General features: G+C 38.4%; 1 non-coding gene across 1 annotated transcript; it reads right to left on the bottom strand.

Moving 5' to 3' along the window:
* Positions 1–6,479: 6,479 nt before the first annotated feature.
* Positions 6,480–6,629, bottom strand: LOC138991065 (small nucleolar RNA SNORA57). The gene has a single exon (XR_011467110.1). It is a non-coding gene; the product is annotated as a small nucleolar RNA SNORA57 (small nucleolar RNA).
* Between the last annotated feature and the right edge of the window lie 990 nt (positions 6,630–7,619).

Genomic DNA, 7,619 nt, shown 5'->3' with positions numbered 1-7,619 from the left:
CTCTAAATGTTTGATGAAATTCTCCTGTGAAGACATCTGCTCCTGGGCTTGAGATTTTTGATCACAGATTCAATTTCAGTATTTGGGTTGTTCATAATTTCTATTTCTTCCTGGTTCATTCTTGGAAGATTGAACTTTTCTAAGAATCTGCCCATTTCTTCCAGGTTACCCATTTTATTGCCATATAGTTGTTCATAATATCCTCTTATAATCCTTTGTATTTCTGCACTGTCTGTTTTAACCTCTCCTTTTTCATTTCTAATTTTGTTGATTTGATTCTTTTTTTTCTTGATGAGTCTGACTAGACGTTTGTCATTTTATTTTCTCAAAGAACCAGCGTTTAGTTTTATTAATCTTTACTATTGTTTGTTTTTCATTTATTTCTGCTCGGATCTTTATGATTTCTTTCCTTCTGATAATTTTTGTTGTTGTTGTTGTTGCTGTTCGTCTTTTTCCAGTTGTTTCAGGTGTAAAGTTAGGTTGTATATTCAGTGTTTCTCTTGTTTCTTGAGGTAGGATTGTATTGCTATAAACTTTCCTCTTAGAACTGCTTTTGCTGCGTCCCATAGGTTTTGAGTTGTCGTGTTTTCATTGTCATTTGTTTCTAGAAATTTCTTGATTTCCCTTTTTATTTCTTCAGTACCTGTTGGTTATTTAGAAACATATTGTTTAATCTCCATGTGTTTGTGTTTCTTAGTTTTTTTCTTGTAATTGATATCTAGTCTCTTAGCGTTGTGGTCAGAGAAGATGCTTGATATAATTTCAGTTTTCTTAAATTTACTGAGGCTTGATTTGTGACCCAAGATGTGGTCTATCCTGGAGAATGTGCACTTGAGAAGACGATGTACTCTTCTGCATTTGGAGGGAATGTCCTGAAGATATCAATGAGATCCGCCTCATCTAATGTATCATTTAAGACTTGTTTCCTTATTAATTTTCTGTTTTGATGATCTGTCCATTGGTGTGAGTGGGGTGTTAAAGTCTACTATTATTGTGTTACTGTCAATTTCTCCTTTTATGTCTGTTCATGTCTGCCTTATGTATTGAAGTGTTCCTATGTTGGGGGCATAGATGTATACAATTGTTATGTCTTCCTCTTGGATTGATCCCTTGATCATCATGTAGTGTCCTTCCTTATCTCTTGTAATCTTCTTTATTTTAAGGTCTATTTTGTCTGATATGAGGATTGCTGCTCCAGCTTTCTTTTGCTTCCCATTTGCATGGAATATATTTTTCCATCTTCTCACTTTCAGTCTATATGTGTCTTTAAATCTGAAGTGGGTCTCTTGTAGACAGCACATATATGGGTCTTGTTTTTGTATCCATTCAGCCAGTCTGTGTTTTTTGGTTGGAGCATTTAATCCATTTATGTTTAAATTAATTATTGATAGATATGTTCCTATTGCCATTTTCTTAATTGTTTGGGGTTGATTTTGTAGATCTTTTTCTTCTCTTGTATTTCTTGACTAAGTCCCTTTAACATTTGTTGTAAAGCTGGTTTGGTGGTACTGAATACTCTTAACTTTTGCTTGTTTGAAAAGCTTTTTATTTATCCATCAATTTTGAATGAGATCCTTACTGGGTACAGTAATTTTGGGCTGTAGATTTTTCCCTTTCAGTACTTTAAATATATCCTGCCATTCCCTTCTGGCCTGCAGAGTTTCTGCTGAAAGATCAGCTATTAAACATATGGGGTTTTCCTTGTATGTTACTTGTTGCTTTTCCTTTGCTGCTTTTAATATTCTTTCTTTGTATCTAGTCTTTGTTAGTTTGATTAGTATGTGTCTTGGCATGTTTCTCCTTGGGTTTATCCTGTATGGGATTCTTTGCGCCTCTTGAACTTGATTATTTCCTTTTCCATGTTGGGGAAATTTTCAACTATAATCTCTTTAAAAATTTTCTCATACCCTTTCTTTTGCTTTTCTTCTGAGACCCCTATAATTCTAATGTTGGTGCATTTGATATTACCCCACAGATCTCTGAGACTATCCTCAGTTCTTTTCATTCTTTTTACTTTATTCTGCTCTTAAGAAGTTATTTCCACCATTTTATCTTCTAGTTCACTGATTCATTCTTCTGCTTCAGATATTCTGCTATCAATTCCTTCTAGAGTATTTTTTAATTTCAGTAATTGTGTTGTTTATATGTTTATTCTTTTTCTAGGTTTTTGTTAATTGATTTTTGCATTTTCTCCATTTTATTTTCAAGGTTTTTGATCATCTTTACTATGACTATTCTGAATTCTTCAGGGGGTTTGCCTATTTCCTCTTCATTTATTTGGACTTCTGTGTTTCCAGTTTGTTCCTTCATTTGTGTAGTATTTCTCCTTCATTATCTTTTTTTTTTTTTTAACTTATTGTGTTTGAGGTCTCCTTTCCCCAGGCTTCAAGTTTGGATTCTTTCTTCCTTTTGGTTTCTGCTCTCCTAAGGTTGGTCCAGTGGTTTGTGTAAGCTTTGTATAGGGTGAGATTTTTGCTGAGTTTTTGTTTTTCTTCTGATGCACAAGGCTGAGTGAGGTGGTATCTTGTCTGCTGATGAGTGGGTTTGTATTTTTGTTTTGTTTGTTGTTTAGATGAGGCATCCTGCACAGGGTGCTACTGGTGGTTGGGTGATGTCGGGTCTTGTATTCAAGTGGTTTCCTTTGTGTAGGTTCTCAGTATTTGATACTCCCTAGGGTTAGTTCTCTGGTAATCTAGGGTCTTGGAGTTAGTGCTCCCATTCCCGAAGGCTCAGGGCTTGATCTTTCTGTCCATGAGAAGATGAAAGGTAGACTTATTGCTTGAGGTGATGAGGCTGTGAATCTTTGTGGAAGAGTTTCAGTTTTGAGGAATTTCTGGATAGGAGTGAGAAGAAAGCCCTCAGGTGCAATTGCACCTCAGTTCTGTAGTCAGTGCCTTGATCCAGAAACTGCACTGGACAGCAGGACTTCACAGAGGGACACTGACCTTGAGGTGACATAAAGGGAAGGGAGATGAGATTCAGAGAAGGGTTTGGAAAGCAAGAGTATCCTTTATGCAAATCTATATATTTCTTGTGTTGACTGGTGTTAGTGCATTTTACTTCCAACATGGATTTATTTAAGTTAAAAATTTTTATTGGAGTATAGTTGGTCTACAATGTCATGTTCATTTCTGCTGTACAGCAAAGTGAGCCAGTTATGTGTATGCATATACCCACTCTTTTAAAGATTCCTTTCCCATGTAGGTCATTACAGAGTATTGAGTAAGGTTCTCTGTGATACACAGTAGGTCCTTATTTGCTGTTGTTCAATTGCTCAGTCATGTCCAACTCTTTGGGACTCCATGGACTGCAGCACTCCAGGCTTCCCTGTCCTTCACCATCTCCCAGAGTTTGCTCAAACTCATGTCCTCTGAGTTGGTGGTGTCATCCAGCCATCTCATCCTCTGTTGTCCCTTCCTCCTCCTGCCTTCAGGTCTTTATTAGTTATCTATTTTATATATAATAGCATGTATATGTCAATCTCAATCTCCCAATTTACCCCTCCCACTCTTTCCTCCCTAGTAACCACAAGATTGCTTCCTACATCTGTGACTCTATTTCTGTTTTATAAATAAACTCATTTGTGTCATTTTTTTTAGATTCCACATATAAGCAGTATCATATGATATTTGTCTTTATCTGTCTGACTTACATCACTCAGTATGACAAGCTCTAGGTTCATCCATGTTGCTGCAAATAACATTATTTCATTCTTTTTAAAGGCTGAGTAATATTCCACTATATATATAAATATACATCCCACTATATATATATTCTTTATCCATTCCTCTGTAGATGGACATTTAGGCTGCTTCCATGTCTTGGCTATGGTAAGTCAGATCTGATCAAATCAGTTGTGTCCGACTCTTTGCAACCCCATGAATCACAGCACGCCAGGCCTCCCTGTCCATCACCAACTCCCAGAGTTCACTCAGACTCATGTCCATTGAGTCAGTGATGCCATCCAGCCATCTTATCCTCTGTCGTCCCCTTTTCCTCCTGCCCCCAATCCCTCCCAGCATCAGACTCTTTTCCAATGAGTCAACTCTTCGCATGAGGTGGCCAAAGTACTGGAGTTTCAGCTTTAGCATCATTCCCTCCAAAGAAATCCCAGGGCTGATCTTCAAAATGGACTGGTTGGATCTCCTTGCAGTCCAAGGGACTCTCAAGAGTTTTCTCTGGCTATGGTAAACAGCACTGTAATTAACAGTGGAGTGCATGCATTTTTTATAATTATGGTTTTCTCTGCATATGTGCCAGGAGTGGGATTGCTGGATTATATGACAACTTATTTTCAGTTTTTTTTTGAACCTCATAGAGGTTGTACCAATTTACATTCCATCAACAGTGTAGGAGGGTTGCCCTTTCACCATACCCTCTCTAGCGTTTATTGTTTGTATACTTTTTGATGAATTTGGACTGATGTGAGGTGATCGCTCATTGTAGTTTTGATTTGTATTTCTCTAATTTAGTGATACCTCATGCGAAGAGTTGGAGAAGGAAATAGCAATTCACTCCAGTGTTCTTGCCTGGAGAATCCCAGAGACAGGGGAGCCTGGTGGGCTGCCATCTATGGGGTCGCACAGAGTCGGACATGACTGAAGTGACTTAGCAGCAGCATGTGAAGAGTTGATTCATTGGAAAAGACTCTGATGCTGGGATGGATTGGGGGCAGGAGGAAAAGGGGACGACAGAAGATGAGATGGCTGGATGGCATCACTGACTCGATGGACGTGAGTCTGAGTGAACTCCAGGAGATGGTGATGGACAGGGAGGCCTGGTGCGCTGCGATTCATGGGGTCGCAAAGAGTCGGACACGACTGAGCGACTGAACTGAACTGAAATGAACTTAGTGATGTTGAGCATCTTTTCATGTGCTTTGCCAACATGGATTTAAAATAAAGTCATTGGTAATCATCTCTGATGCTAATTTTATTTTAATATTATATATATGTATATATATATTTCCCAGTATGATTTTATTTATGTAAAGGCCCAAAATGGACAAATTAAATCTCTGGTGATAGAAATCAGAATGGCAATTGTCTTCGGGGGTAATGTATAATACTTTGGGGTGCTAGTAATGCTCTATATCTTCATGTAGGTGGTGGTTACATAGGTGTGTCCACTTCATAAAATTTTATCAAGACATAGGACGTATCTATCTATCTATAATTTGCCCCCCCTTTATAATTTTATAATTAAAACATCTATTTAAAAAATTTCCAGACTCATCCTTAGTTCAAATATTCAAATATTTTTCATGCTCTTGAAAGCAAGTATCCTCTCTGACACCAGTTTTAAAGATAAACCTAAATTTCTTATCAGTTATTAGAAACTCTGTGTATCACAGATGTGTCTAATTAAAAAAAAATTTTTTTGATATTCTTTGCCTAAGAGATTATTGTACCTTGTAGTGATTTTATAAGTTTATTCACTGAGGAAAGTGGTATTTTCTTTGGTTTCTTCTAAGTTTACCTTCTCAATTTGAAAGAGAATTCTTTTTTTTCCCTAAAAGTTAAAACTCAGTGTTGTAAGGCACTTTTCTTACATTATTTGAAATGTATATATTATCACATTCTTACTTAGTGTTCACTTTGGTCGCATGCAAAACACTATTCACTTTAATTTGCAAGGAATGTATATTTTTGTCCTTCTACTTTTCTTATTTAATGAAGCCACTCTGGTCTAAAATTATAACATCTCTTTTTGGAGGAGTTAGGGCCAATAATGGGCTTCCTGGTGGCTCATACAGTAAAGAATCTGCCTGGAATGCTGGAGACCAGGTTCAATACCTGGGTCAGGAAGATCCTCTGGAGAAGGAATGGCTACCCACTCCAGCCATTCCTCCAGGCAAGAATGGTTATCAATTCTTGCCTGGAGAATTCATGGGCAGAGGAGCCTGGCAGGCTATAGTCCATGGGGTCACAAAGAGTTGGACATGATTGAGCGACTGCCACATACACACACACACAGGGCCAATACTGCATGGGGATTCTGGTCATATTGAATATTGTCCTGCTTTACCAGTTTACTAGTGAGGTTGTTCTGGTCTAGCCTGACTTTGGATTTTTAATTATTTTTAACTATCTCTTGTTTAGAGATATTCTTTGATGTATAAATGAAAGGGATTAAAGTTAGGGATTATTAACTGTGGAGTTGCTTTAGCATGTAGGAGGCTGATGAATACATTTACAGCAACACATAAATATGAATCCTTGTCTTAAAAAAAAAACACACCACGTATTCATTTAAATGTTTGAAATGCTTCACAAACATCATGGCACACCCATCTTGCCTGATTACCCCATGGGAATATAATTTTGTTTTATTTATTTTCCTGTAGAACAGCCTTCATTTGAAATGTGAAGTGGGAGAGGAGAGGCTAGCACAGCTCAGGCTCCCAGGGCGGCTCCACAGACCTGATATCAAAGGAGAATGAATCAGTACCTTGGGGAACCTGGCTGCTCCTTGGAGCCTGATGTCCGGGTGCTCGAGGTTAGTACTCACAGACTGGAAGCCACCGGTACCAAAGGCAGGACACAGAGAAGGCCAGAGCCCTTTCTGGACCTCTGCACATGACCAGGACTGAAAGGAAAGTTGTTTAATGCTATCCTGATTCACAGAGGTATATTGATGGCATAAAAAAATGTCCAAAATGTTTACTGGTAGAGGCAAGCAACTTTCTATTTTTTTAAATCTGAGCTCTAAATTTTATGTTACCTTATTAAATTCTACTCTTATACACTCCAAATAAGACTGTACAAAATACTTTTTCTTTCAGTTGGTCATGATCTTGGGTGGGTTTAAGCTGTCTCTGGACTATGGTAACTGAATCAGTTCAGTTTAGTTGCTCAGTCGTGTCCAACTCTTTGCAACCCCTCAGCATGCCAGGCCTCCCTGTCCATCACCAACTCCCGGAGTTCACCCAAACCGATGTCCATTGAGTCAGTGATGCCATCCAACCATCTCATCCCCTGCCGTCCCCTTCTCCTCCTGCCTTCAATCTTTCCCAGCATCAGGGACTTTTCCAATGAGTCAGCTCTTTTCATCAGGTGGCTAAAATATTGGAGTTTTAGCTTCAGCATCACTCCTTCCAATGAATATTCAGGACTGATCTCCTTTAGGATGGACTGGTTGGATCTCCTTGCAGTCCAAGGGACTCTCAAGAGTCTTCTCCAACACCACAGTTTAAAAGCATCAATTCTTCAGTGCTCAGCTTTCTTTATAGCCCACCTCTCACACCCATACATGACTACTGGAAAAATCACAGCATTGACTAGATGGACCTTTGTTAGCAAAGTAATATCTCTGCTGTTTAATATGCTGTCTAAGTTGGTCACAGCTTTTCTTCCAAGCAGAAAGTGTCTTTTAATTTCATGGCTGTAGTTACCATCTGCAGTGATTTTGGAGCCCCAAAATATAAAGTCTCCCACTATTTCCATTGTTTCTCCATCTATTTGCCATGAAGTGATGGGACCAGATGCCACGATCTTTGTTTTCTGAATGTTGAGTTTTAAGCCAACGTTTTCACTCTCCTCTTTCACTTTCATTAAGAAGCGCTTTAATTCTTCAGTTTCTGCCTTAAGGGTGGTGTCATCTGCATATCTGAGATTATT

The sequence above is a fragment of the Bos mutus genome, chromosome 15 (genome assembly GCF_027580195.1).
Source record: "Bos mutus isolate GX-2022 chromosome 15, NWIPB_WYAK_1.1, whole genome shotgun sequence".
In the NCBI taxonomy this organism is placed as follows: domain Eukaryota; kingdom Metazoa; phylum Chordata; class Mammalia; order Artiodactyla; family Bovidae; genus Bos; species Bos mutus.
Note: the sequence above shows the minus strand (reverse complement) of the source record. Positions and strands in the feature narration are given on the sequence as shown.